The sequence below is a fragment of the Cupressus sempervirens genome, chromosome 8 (genome assembly GCF_028749045.1).
Source record: "Cupressus sempervirens isolate cs-2001-9-10 chromosome 8, ASM2874904v1, whole genome shotgun sequence".
In the NCBI taxonomy this organism is placed as follows: Eukaryota; Viridiplantae; Streptophyta; class Pinopsida; order Cupressales; family Cupressaceae; genus Cupressus; species Cupressus sempervirens.
Window position 1 is genome coordinate 825,010,192 of NC_143125.1, and position 14,796 is coordinate 825,024,987.

The window sequence follows — 14,796 nt, forward strand, 5'->3', positions numbered from 1 at the left end:
TTTGAATGGAAAATTATAAATGATTATATATATCTTTATGTAAAAGAATGATTTGTAATCTCAAAGGTAAAAATTTCTATCTTCAAATGCAAAATGGTAAAATATTAAGAATGGTAAAACTTCAACTTGTCTATTATAAAATACTAAAATATTTCAGATGTAGAATAATCAAGCCTTTATTTGAATAAATTGAAAAAGTTAATAATGATAGAACATGAAATATAATCTAACAATTGATATAAATAAATACTACATTATTTAATTTAAAAATAAAACGAAGTTCCTATCAAATTGGTAGAATTGTTTAAAATTAAGAAAAGAGTTTAGTAGAATTGTTTATTATTTTATTATAGTAATAATAATACAATATAATTTAAAAACATGTAATATTATATATAATACTATGCATCTTCAAATATTGTTTTTTAAAATAGTTTTAATCTATTTATAAATATTTGTAAGATTTTTATATATTATAAATTTGTAAAACAAATTTTATATTTGATTATGAAATATATCTATTATATGCAAATATATTATTAAATTTATTACTTTTTAAAATATAATTTAATATATTTTTCTATTTTTTTTAATTGGTAAAAGGAAAATGTCTTATAATTATATTTCAAAATAAGTTAATTTTGCATCTTATTTTTGCCTTGTTCAAAGTGTAGGCACTAGGGAAAAAGAACAGAGAAGGAAACCCTTGGTATAGCTCTAGAAATACATATGCCTCTTACTTTCATGAGGTCTTTAGAAGACATTCTTTCTTTTTTACAAAATAAGTTTATACATTTATAATCTCCCTTGTCTAGGGATCATTTTACATAAGCTTTCATGAACAATATTATTACATTTGTATCATTGTATTCTTGCAATGAGGTCCTACTTACTATCTCTTTTACATCATCGATCTATCCATGTTAATTTTACTTAGATTAAGAGCTCTTTTGATTTAAACCCGTATCGCTCAACCAAAACTTCAAACTCAAGATTATATGTTAGTAAAAACCACATTTTGAGAAGATAATTCAAAAAATTCTTGGGAAGATGCCAAATATTCAATATGATAATGACCTAATTGTATTTTATTTAGCAATTTCCATAGGTTTTATTTTAATATTAATTAGTTTAGGGAAGTCTACTAAACAATGCCAAGATTCATCTAAAGCCTACTATATTTCTAGAATCTAAAAATTTAGAATTCTAAGAGTGTAACATATATTTGTTGTTCTCTTTACTTTATATAGGAAAAATATCTTAATTACTTCTAATTTGGACTATTAAATATTGTTGTCTAGTAAGTTTTCTTTAAAATTATAGTGTTGATGAGACTCTAAACCTTTATCATAATCTTTAAGTTTATTAATCAAATACTTAGAGTATTTAAAATGAAATTACTTAATTGGCTACATTTTTAGAAGGATGTCTTCCCCATCCACTCCTTTATTAGCAAGACAAATTTCTTTTCTATTCCCTTCTCAGTATATATGTTTTGTAATGACCTCTTCAAATTGATCCACCATTGTTAGGGCATATTCTAATTTAGAGTTGAAAACCTAGTTAGGAGTCTTCCTTTTTTCTAGCCGCATTTAAGATATTTGAGAGTCACTTTCAATAATAAATTCCCTTATACTTGTTTCTTTGAACAAATTTAAACCTTCAATTAGAGCTTCTAGCTCTGCTAGATTATTAGACATCACCCCTAAGGGTTTAGTGTGTTTTAATAAGAAGGATCCTTTATTTAAGTGATAAATGCAACCTAGACCCATTGGTCTAGGATTACCCCTAGAAGCTCCATCAAAATTTAGTTTGGCCCATCCTATCGAAGGAGGTTCCCACTTACATTATACCCTTGCAAGTTTGTTTGATTTAGTATAGACTATAGGTGGATTAATCAAAAATTGAACTAGTTCTTTTGCATTTCTACATCCCAATCCCCAAAGGTTCCTTCTTCCTTGTGTGTATTCCTGAGGTTGTTATTTGTCATCTCTATAATAAATGCTTCCAATTTATTTAAGAACCTATTAATGTCCAACTTTTCATTACTAAATATCCTTTTTTTCCCTTTCCTTTGATAATTCCCAGAGTAGTATAGACATAGATGTCTTTCATAAGTTACTATAAATCTTTGAATTCCCATTTTTGGGCCAACTTTTAAGATTGTCTAAGAGGGAGTTAGGAAGAACCATTTGCCAATTAAGTTGCTTTCATTACCAAAGCCAACGATTCCTTGCAAAGGCATATATAAATCATAAGTGGTCAATCATCTCTGAATCATTTTCACATAGAAGGCACCTTGATGGACCCTCGAAACCCATCTTAGCAAATCTATATGCAGTCAAAATTATGTTTTGAATGGGTGCCCTTAAGAAAAATGTCTGCCTTAGGTAGACATGCAAGATCCCAAGATAAATTAAGGGGGATATCAATCTTTTGCAATTGTTGGGAGCTAACTGTCAAGTCATGTATAATCTTCTTTTGCTTTATAATTTGCATCCTTCAAGGCTCCCCAAATTAATTTGTCATTCCTATATTTGTGATTGACCTATCTTTTGCTTAAAAAAAGCTCAAAGGTATTCTTCTCCCGAGGAGTCAATGGTGTATTTTTTAGAGATTTCCACTGCCAACCCCCATATTGATTATCATTAATTTTAGTCTTATAGCTTCTAACTCACTTGCCCCAAAAAGGAATATGAATATTTTATGTTTACTAGTGGGTTTGATTGGCTAGGGAAAGGAAGCCCATCCCATGAATCTTCCCAAAATAAGGCATCCTGACCGAGACCAATATCCCAAGTGACATTGTTTTCTATTAAAGGACAACAATTCATCATGAAGTTTCATATCCTAGATCCTTTCAGTGGATTTCTAGTTTGAAATAGAGATATTGGGTCAATATTATTCAAGTATTTATAGTATAAAATTTTATCCCATTTTCTCTTGTTTTCTTTGTACATTCTCCATATGAGCTTATCTCCTAGAGCCTCATTTTTTCAACTCCACTTTTAATCCCTAAACTTCCATATTTTTTAGGTTTGAAAATATTATCCCATTTTATAAGTGCTCGTTTCTTCTTTTATGTTGTGCCTTACCAATTTGTTTTTGATTTCATAACTTCTTTTTAACTCCTTTGGGTAATGAGAGGTATGACATCTAGTAGGTAGGGATAGCTGATAGAATTTCTTTGATCATAGTCACTCTACCTTCTTTTGTTAGACATTTACCTTTCCAACTTCCCAATTTTCTCTATCTTCTTTGCAATCCAATTCCACGTTTTACCTTCTCTGGTAACCTTTTCTAATTAGATACCAATATATTTGCAAGGGAAAAAAAAACCCTTTCCCATATCCCATCGTGTTACATATATTTCTCTCCAATGTAGGATTGGTGTTGAGGAAAAAATCTCTTATTTATTTGCATTGACCCTTTGACCAGACACTTCCATATATATTTTTATAATTTGTTTAAAATTGTGGGCTTCTTCCAATGTACTCTCTCCTGGAAGGATGGTATCATAAAAAAATTATTGATGAGTTAGTTTAGGGACTTCCTTAGTAACTGTGATACCTTTGATCCTTCCTTCAAACTAGGCCTTATTGCCCTACCAAAGTTTTCAATCACTATGATGAAAAGAAAGGGTGATATAGGGCCCCCTTGTCCAATTCCTCTAGAGACGCTAAAAAATCCTTTAGGAGACCCATTAATGAGGAGAAATATTTTAGGAATCAAAATGCAATTAAAAACTAAATTTATCCATTGATAAGAAAAAATAAAAGCTTCTAATAATTTACATAAAAATCTCCAGTCTACTTTATCATAGGCTTTATGTATATCTAGTTTCATTAACATGCAAGGTTCTTTATTCATTTGAACCAAATGAATTAACTCTTGAATGACTATGATGCCATCGAACATAGACCTATTGGGAGTAAATCCTATATGTTCTTCCAAGATGAATTTAGGGAGGACTTTTTTGAGTATGTTTGCTAATGACTTCAAAAGTATTTTATAGATAGTGTTGTATAAGGCCATGTACCTTAAATGTCCAGGTTTTGTATGATCAACTTTTTTAGGAATAAGAACTTAAAATGTATTATTAATTTTTGATAGGAGAGATCCAAAATTTTTAGTAGCCTCAGTAGCCTCCCATAAGTCTTGTCCTAGTATATCTTGGCTTTTCTGAGAAAAAAAAACTTGGAATCCATCAAATCCTAGTGACTTATCTGGACTGAGTTGAAAGAGAGCCTCCTTTATTTCTTCTATCTTGAATTTCTTTTTAAGACATTTGTTATCTTCTATTGTTATAATATTTGGGATAGAACCTAACATATTATTTTGGGCTTATAGATTAGATGATTCAACATTATTAAGGATATCATTGAAATAATTGATAAAAATCTTTAGAATCTCATTTGAATTTTATGAAGTGTTTCCCATTTCATCTTTGATTTTTGTTATTCTATGTGTGTTTCTTTTGTTAACGGTGTTATTATGATTTTTTTTTTTTGTATTTCTATCTCCTAGCAGCCAAGTTTCTATTGATTACTACTTCTAGAATATTTCTTCTTTTGTTAATATGTTTTCTTGTTTGGCCAAAAGTTCTTATTCTTTGATGTATTTACCATTATTCATTCCTACCTTAATGATTTCTTCATTTAGCCTTTTAAATTCTTCTTCATTTTCTACTTTTTCTTCAAAAATATTGTTAAACTATTCTTTATCCCATTTATTTATTTTTTCTTATAGAGTTTTAGCTTAGTTGTGAACAAAAATATTTTTGACCCTTTAAGTTCTTGTCACCATTGATTTTTTAAAAAGAAATTTGTGATCTAATATCGATATTTTTCACATTTAATTGAGTTTTTAGAGGTTTTATGAGGTTCCCTATATCTAACCTTACTAAAAAGTGATTTGATCCTGTGTTAGGAAGTATACATGTGCTAGAAGGGTTATTAAAAGAAGTTAAATCTCCTTTAAACATAAATTTATCAAGTCTTTCTTTTATGTTGCAGAATCCAACTCTGTCATTGTTCAAAGAAAATATCCCATTAGTAGGTGGGATATCTAGAAGGTTGTTCTTAGCGAACCATTCTTTGAAATCAATCATAGTCTGTGTGATCGTTTTAGAACCTCTAGCTTTTGCTTATGAGTTTAGGATGGCATTAAAATCACTCCCAAAAAACACTTTCTGCAACATTTACCTTCATAAAGTTATTGATTTCATTCCATATTGTTTTCTTATTCATTGTTGGTATGGTTCCATACACATTAATAATTAAAATTTGAACATTACTTCTGAAACTATAATCTCTCCTCCTCATCCAATTATTATAGGATATTTGTGGAGTAAAATCAACTCTTCTTGGGTCTCATAAAATACTTATCCCACTAGAAACCCCAAGTAATCCTACTTTCCATACCCCTAATTTCCTATATTTTTTCACATTCAACTTTACTAAGTTTCATTTCTTGAATCAATATAATATTTGAATAAAAAACTGTTAAATTGCACTTTAATAAGTGCTTTTTGTTAGGAGTATTCAAACCCCAAACATTCCATGTAGTTATCTTCATAGCTCTATGGGAAGGAATTTCCAAGATAATTTTTCTAATGGCTGCCCTAGGCTTAGCCAATGTTTTCCTTCCTCATTTTTTGCTTTGTTTACCACAAATTGGGTGTTTTATTCCTTCTAGATTTTCTACAACACCTAGATTATTGGAGCCGGCTACCCAGTCGACCTGTTTCTCTTCCATCACATCATGCATCATAGCATATGCCATCCAAATGCCATTCTAACTTGCTGTTTTTCATCCTAAAAAACTCAAAGTAACTGAGGGTAAATATATTTCGTATCTCCACAATTTAGTAAGTATTTTTGGCACCAAATTTATTAGTTGATCTTAATAAATTCGAACATAAGCACCTTAACATTTATCTTCTCAATGAAATTTATGGATTCGTGGATGTGAGTAGTATGTTATTGTTTAAATTTAAATTTATATATGTCTGTTATTTTGAAATGCCTGCATTTTTTTAAAATCATCAACTTACTTCTTCTAAATTATTTATTAAATTCTAAATTCATGTGTGTAAGCTACAAATGACTTATTTTGTTTTAAGCTTGAACTATTTTTCATGAATTTGTTTTTAAACTTTAAATAATGATTTTAGATTATTTTAAATTATAATAAGAGTTAAATATATGTTTTCTGAAAAAAGATTTTTAATCAATGATAAGAGTTTTCATGTTAGATAGAAGAAATAAATTATTACATTTAAAAATGAATCACTATTTTAAAAAAAAAAAAAAAAAAAAAAAAAAAAATCTATTAAATTTCAGGGTTTTGGTTGATTCCTTGGTTGGAAGTTATTCAAGTAAAAGAGGAGGATAGGGCTAGAAGTTATTCAAGTAAAAGAGAGGACAAATCAAGTTGGTAAATTGTAATATATTATGTATACAAATCTATATGTAAACTGGAATTGAAATGAAGTGTCTGAATTTGAGACCATCACTCATTAAATATAGAATTTCATACAATTAATCTCTCAAAAAAAATCATAGTGATTGTAAATTATATTGAACAATGTTGTACCAAAAATTGGTTCAAATCTCAAATCAGTACATATAAATCAAGATTGAACGAAAAAATTGTTACTAAAGAAATATTTCATATAAATTTATTAAATAATTCAATACACACAACATGGTCCCATGTAGAAAGAGCTTAATTTTGTGTGGACATTAATTTATTTAATGATGCATACTATTAGAATGGAAAGTAGGAGATAGTTTGTAAATTAAAAATTAAGAGAATGTTTCTATGTTATTTGAGAAATCCCACATGAATAGTGTTAGTCTCATCATTCAAATTGAAATAAAGTATAAATTAGATTACCTAAAAATTAAACAAAGCTATAACTAAGGTTTCACCTAATGTTAATCTTCTAAACAAAGCTAGAATAATGAATGTTCGTAGTCTTCTATCACCTTCTAGTTAGATTGTGTAAAAATTAAACAATGCTAAAAATAAGGTTTGACTTAAATTCATAATTAAACATTTTCTAACTTTTTCATTTAATATATGTTTTTTCCATCTTTCATTTTCACATGGCTAAGGATTTTCAAGGTTATTGGAAGACATGTCTAAAATATTGTTCAGAAATAACTTTGAACCTTTGCATTTGTCCTTTTATATTGGTCAAATATTTTATTATATCTCTATAATTTGTATACTATTAAATTGGCTCTAATTTTGAAGTCAAAAGTAAGTTTTAACACTAAGGTAAACATAATTATACTATTGAGTGGTTAGAAAAATAATATAATTATTTCTACATTTTGAAAATGGTAGTCACTAATTATTTTAATATTACTCAGAATGGGTAAAAAACAAAAATGGGAATCACTCATTGAACTAGGTGTACAAGATATTCCAAACCAAGGAAATCATTTCTCAAGTGATAATCTCGAATGGACACCTATTGGAAATGGTGGTGACATGGACTTATGTGCTGCAATCCCTCTTGAAAGGCTCTCTAGCTTTGTCAAAGGGGAAGGTTTGTTGGATAGTACAGAGACACACTTTGTACGTAAGAAGCATAAAGAGCCCATCTCAAAAAAACCTACCAACCACACTACAAAGACATACTCAAGGTTTGCCTATATTTAATAGAGTAATTAAATGTCATATTTATTAATACATTTTTATCAAGTCAATTAATTTTTTTCATGTATACATAGTTATTGGTGTGCTTATGGCCCTGAGGACAATAGAGGAAAACCTTAAAACCTTGAAAGGCAAAGAAGATTTACCCAAAAAAGGGGTTGTCAAGCTCATTTTCTAGTTAAGGTTATGTATGGTCTACCAGATGTTGCTATAATTACATATAATGAGTTTACCCATTATGACATTAATGGTGAATTTTGTCATGGAAAGGATGATCCTGCTGGTGATCCAAGGAGCAGCTTTGCACCAAGATTATGAAATGAATGCAAATCTTACATTGAATCTTTATTACTAATGGGTGTCAGAATTGACACAATATGTGAGCAACACTACTTAGATCATAGTCTAACTAAGTTGATGAATAAAAGGGATACATGTTTATTAAGAAAAGATGTATTGAATGCATGGAAGAGAGTGCGATCCCTTCGATCTTAGAAAGATGAAGATGATGCCAAAAATGTAAGCTTATGGCGCGCAGAGGATACAAACAATTTTTTCTACTATAAGAGGCCAAATAACATGAAAGATTAACATTATTAGATTTCTACAATCCATTTGTAAATAATTGGTCTTCTAGATTTGATTGTGTGCACTTTTTTTTACCATCAATGTTTCAAATCATACTACATGATCCATCATCAGGATGAGAAAGTACAAGAGTTAATTTTTTTTGTTAAGCTTAATCCTCAACACTTCTCATCCTGATGATGGATCATGTAGTATGATTCAAAACGTTGATGGTAAAAAAAGCACACACAATCAAATCCAGAAGACCAATTATTAACATGAAAGATCTTCCATTTGTTATAGGGATCCATACATCATGGATGCGTGAAATGATGGTAAAACATTCACATAACTCACTCATTGCAATGGATTCCACATTCTCTAAGAATAAATATGGGGTAAGTAAAAATTTGATACCCATATCTATGGATCATAAATTTATCATTTATAGTTTTAATCTATAAACTTCATACAGATTTTCTTTTATTGATATAGTGTAATCATGTACACTTTGAGTTATATAGTTTACTTGTATTCGATGATTAAGAGTTTGGTGTTCCTATTGCATGGGCAATATCTTCAATAAATAAAGTTAATGATATTAATGAATGGCTAAGTGAGGTTTATAAAAGAGGCAAAGAGTCTAAAGAAGACTGGCATGTTAATGCATTTATGACAGATGATGCTAATGCTAAGATTGAGGCAATTAGGTTTTTATTTCTTGATATTTAGTTTATAAAATTTTAATTTTAATTTAGTTTGAATAAGTATAAAAGTTAATTTTGCTCGAATACTACTTATGAACTACTATAATTGAACTTGTAGGCTATCCTTCAATTGTCGAATACTTTTATGTATTTGGCATGTGCGTAGGGTGTGGTTGAAGAATGTATATAGGTAAGTGAATTTTAAATTGGAATTAATCAATATTATAGACCTTGGAACATCATATGTTGATATTTTATGTTATAATTTAAGCATGTGAGAAATAAGGAGATTGGAACAAAAATATTCAATAGATTGGGTCAGATTATGTATGCAATAAGTGATGATGAAGATATTACTACCCACCTAATAAAGAATTTCATGAAGGAATTCAAAGAACATAAGACTTTCATTGATTACTTTCAAAAAATGTGGTGTCATCATAAGAGTCGTATTGGTAAGATCATGGGATTATTCATTACATTTATATGCATTTACATCATGTTAGCTATTTCTATGTGACCTCATTATATTTTTTTGTAGAAATATGGGCCAAGAATTTTTGAAACTTTTCTCATTCAAATCAAGAGACCAATGCTTCAATAGAATCATACCATTGTCATATCAAGAGTCACTATTTATGTGATCATTCTAAGAATTGCACAAGGAGAATGGATTGGCTCATCCATGTACTTCTTCATAGGGTAGAGCCATTCTATAAAAATAAAAGATTTTTGCAGATATCTAGGTTTGTAACAAACTTCAAAAAAGAACGATACTATAAAACTGCACTAGAAAGATAAAAAACAATACACTAGTACATTTGACCCCAATTTTTGACCATCTAATAAATTGGGGTCAATTTGGTCGAAATGTGCAAGGCACCATCATGACTTTTGTTAAATGTGAGCCTGTGTTGGTCGAAATTTTGACCAACACAGGCTCACACTATGTCAAAATTGAAAAAAGTGTTGTTTGCCACCCTAATCTCATTGTTACACGACCCAGAAGACAGCTCGTGCACTCAACCATTTTCTACACTACATTTTGTGGCCAGGAGTACTTGCCAAAAGGGTTTTATAGCTTCAGCACCAATAGGGTTTGACATCTTGGGTTGTTTGGTGCTTGATTGTAGCAGAGGAGAGCTTATGAATGCTTCAAAGTTGATCCACTAAAAGAGATTTTAGAAAGAAGGCGACGTGAAAGGATTAAATAACATCTGGAAATGTTGAAGAGTCTCCTTCCCAGTGTTACAAAGGGGAGTTGAAGTTTTGTTTTATAGATTGACATTTGATTAATCATAATACATTTGATTGAAGTTTTGTTTTATAGATTTGTTTTATAGTTGAAGTTTTATTTTATAGATGTGGTATCCATTTGATTAATTCATTCAAGAATGAAAAGAAAATGAGATAATGGGTGATCAAGAAAGGTTCATCATACAAGACTAACTAGCAGTTTTGAGTACAATAGCAGGATGTATGGTATGAAAATGAATAAGCTCATCATATTAAGCATCAGGCCTAGAAAGGATCAACTACTGCCAATAATATGATTCCTTACCATTATCCAAAATCAAAGGAACTATGATAAATCACTCCAAAATCAAGATTTCCCAAATTCCATCATTGATCATCTCCATAATATTTGTGTCTCTCATCATCATGATTATCTAACTAATTTATTTCATTCATAAACAAATCAGTTCTTATCAAAATTAGGTAATGCAACTTTGTCCTTCATCTTAAAGGATGAGTAACTTTGAACCTTACCAAGATCCAACTCTTGATTGTCGTTGAGATACCTCCATTTAATGTACATGCAAAACATATCCTAGTTCAAATTAGTAGCTTGATATAATATCAGAGTAGCCCCACAAAGATATGGATTTCAAATTAGACTCCTAATAAAGATGAAAGTTTCATACACCAAAAATCTTCCTATTTAAAGTTCTCCATGATAATCCTACATTAAAATTGCTTAATGGACAAGCAATCTTGTAATGGCAGACTGTTATGCTCTGCTAAATTGGGATTGGCAGCCCTTAACAAATGTTGAAAATTGAAGATTACAGTCCTTGTTAATAATATATCTGAATGTTTAAGTGGAATATATGTTAAATGAAGAAGAAATTATCATAAGGAAGCTATGGATAGATGAGGAAGGATCATTGTATAAGGAGGAACAATTATATTAAGCTTAAAGAAGTATAGAAATCATCAGCGTTTTAAAGATCCAACTACCCTTGCATCATGGAGAATATGTCTTAAACTAACAATTACTTTGACAACTTTAAGCCTTTGTACTTATTGCCATTTCTCATCATACTCTTAATAATCCACCCCATTTCTACAAAATCATTAGTCATTGTAATTTGCACTTTGATTGCTTGCTTTCTTGCCTTGTTTTGAATATATTTATATGCCCTATACAATGTTTGCCTTATTTTGGACTAGACATTTCTCATTTGCTTTGTTCCCTAACTTGAGTTTTCAAACTAGTGCTTATAACAACCTCCTAAGATATACATAAATACCACTAATCCAAAAGCAAGGCAAACAAATTTGATGAGTCAAAAAATAGAACACAAAACTATCAAGATCTAATCAATGGACACAAAAAGGCCCTCCAATAATAACACTTAGATGAAATCCAAGGTATTACCCCTATCGTTTCTAAACTCTAGACAATTCAAATTCCAAAATTCTCAAAAAGAATATCTATTATAACAAAGTTGAGTATCCCTATCTAATTTGCATCTACTATCCCCGTGTATAATTACAAAGTTATCCATACTTACAACATTCATTCTATACACATGTATGCATCTTACTAGATCAATCTAGATGAAGCTTAGAAAAAGTTTGCTTCAAAATAATAAAATCAAACCTACAAATCTATTACTATGCAATCTAGCCAACTATGCTAGATAGTTTGAGGGTATCATGCCAACGTTAGGGTTCTTAGGGATGAGCAAAGGTGAACAAGTGATGAGAATATTAAACTTCATCAATAATAGAGTCTTCGGCCCTCTAAATGCTCAAAGCGCCAACTGACAAAAAAAGGTTAATGGTTTCTATTATTGGTAGCCTTTGGAAGACATTACAAGAAAGAAAAATCAAATTCATGATGTTATGAAGATGTTTTACAAGATAAAATCTATACTGATGAACAATACACAAATTGTCTTGGCTTTATTTACATGAAGAAAACAATAGAGAAGTTTTCATTCTGCCGGGTATAATGTACAACATTATAGCATGCTGAAAAATAACATGAAATGTCAATTTAATTAAAATCCTAAAAATCTCACAATAGAAAGCAATTATGTTGAATAGGCTCATTAGAAGACCTTTCTATCCTACAAGGTAGGAAACATATACCACTTAAAGCTCCAAAGTCCTAAGAGAACACAATATCTTTTAAGAATAATTCTCATATTCAATTGGACTTCAGAGAACCCTCTAGCTCATGGAAATTATGTGGAATGAGCTTCCAAGAAGCGTCAAGAGGTATCTAAAAATACCCGAATCATGTTGCTCATATGATTAGAGGATGAGTATCTCACACTTCCTAAACTTTAGAAGTTATATCCTCTGTCTACTATTTTAAGGGAAAAATCAGCTTTCCTCATACTTCGAGAATGAATGCCAATTTTTGGCATAGAAGAGGTCATATATTAAAAAAAATAAGGCCTAACACAAGGAACAACTCTTTTTGTTTCAACCAAAGACTTGCCGAGCCATACTCTTGAACATGTTTTGTATCTGCAGATCATGGAGCTGCAAAAAATTTTTAGTGTATTACTTAGCAAAGATCTTCCCACACAAATTCATTTGTCAAAAAATAATTTTAAATACATTCAAAGATATAACTACCTCCTTCAAGCCCTCTGGGGAAGTTTTGTTGCAGTTCTAAAATTTGATCAGCTCTTCTTTCTCCAATACCCTAGTTAAAATTTTATCAACAAAATCCCGCAAAGAATAGGCATAAACATAGCGCTAGTTAAGATTTCAACAAAAAATGAGTTTATAGCTAAAGACCAAATAAGAATACCCAATAATCTAAATCATATGGTCTTCTTATCTTTTATATTTCTTTATTCACTTAGGACGATTGAATGATTAATATAGATTGATTGAATTAATTGAAGAATTGATTGCAAGTCTATTTGATTCCCAACTGATGTTTGATGAATGATAGAATGATTTCCTTTGATTTGACAATTTGATAGTTAGTGAATGATGACTAAATGAATGTTGTAATTCATAAATTGAGGAGTGATGATTGTGTGTTGGTTTAATGTATTTGGAAGTGATGATTGGTAAATGATCATAAATTTTTTTCTTCTTTTATATATTATTCGTGGAAGGTTCAACACCTATCATAAAAATTGAATCACCACTTTAGATTAATATGTTATTCCCCAACTTTATCTCCCTTGGATGTCCTCCTCAAATGAAACCTCTTCTTTATATCTAACAATGTAAGAGTCACTTCTCTTCACCACATGTGCCCCTTACATTGGTCACAACCTTTCACAATTACCACCCTTCAAATAAGGTCAAACTCTTCATCATTGTTGACCAAATGAAGGTACTTCCTTACTATCTTCCCCTCCCTTCTTCCATCAATCCTTCCTTAATTCCTATGCTCCCTTTATGCACATCAGAACTGTCTTATATCTTAGGCCAGAATTTACTATGGTTATCTTATGATTATCTAGTCTTCCATGCCTTCAAAAGAAGTCTTTCCCCCCTATTTATATCTTCATTATGGGAGAGTCAAAACCTTTCATTATTACAACTCTTCATCCTTTATGCCCTTTGAAAGAGTCACAACTTTTCATAGCTACCCCCTTACGAAAGAGTTGCAACCTTTCTCAATTACCACCTTTTGGGAGAGACAAGACCTTTCCCTTTGAAGGAGTCACTCTCCTATTCTCTCTTCTCCATTAATTCTCTCTTGATTCACCTTCAAACTTTGTGATCTCTTTATACTTCTCTATTAAGTTTGCATCGACTTTCCTTTTCAATTTGTGTCAGCATATTCCTTTATATTTGCACATATTCCTTCTTTATGTTTGAATATAGTGTCTATAGGTATTATGTATATGAGAGATTTTAATAGATCCTAGCCATGTAAGAACATGTAGTCCTTGCTGGTGGCAATATTAGTTCAAATGCTCGGTGAGTATTAATCATTGCCCATGAACTTATTTTTCCTACTTTTTTGCAGGTGGGTACCTATCCTATTCTCGGATTGATGTTTTTATATATTTTATTTGGGGGTTACAAAGCATCTTTCTTGGGGTTGTGTCAATTTGTTAGGATGTCCATAAGTATATTTTCCACTTTAGGGTTAGCATTGGTTACAACATGTTAGCCCAAAAAAGTCGATAAAATAGCCCCAAAAAATTTTTCTTGGGGCTTGGTCCGTCCTTGAACTCCACCAAGGAATTATGGAGAGTGTACAAGATTTCCCTGATCAATCCTCAAAATATAACATATTCTATATGTTGTAGTGGAACAAACCTCACATCAATACATAAATACCAAGCTTTTGGATCTCCTGGATGATCTTGAAAATAAGCTTACAATAGAACTTGGGGGCATAAGTGCATTCCATGTAATCGAGAGGATTAACATCTATAGCTGGAACAATATTGAAACTACTACCATACATCAACCTACAAGTTAAGGTTGCCCATATTTTAACCTACTACACATGCTTTTAGAGCTGCTAAATTCAACTGCTTGGGTTTGTACATACCAAAAATCAACTTTCTTCCTATTAACAATAAGCCATTACACATGCTCTATGATCACCTTCCTGCAACCCACTTAAAAATTC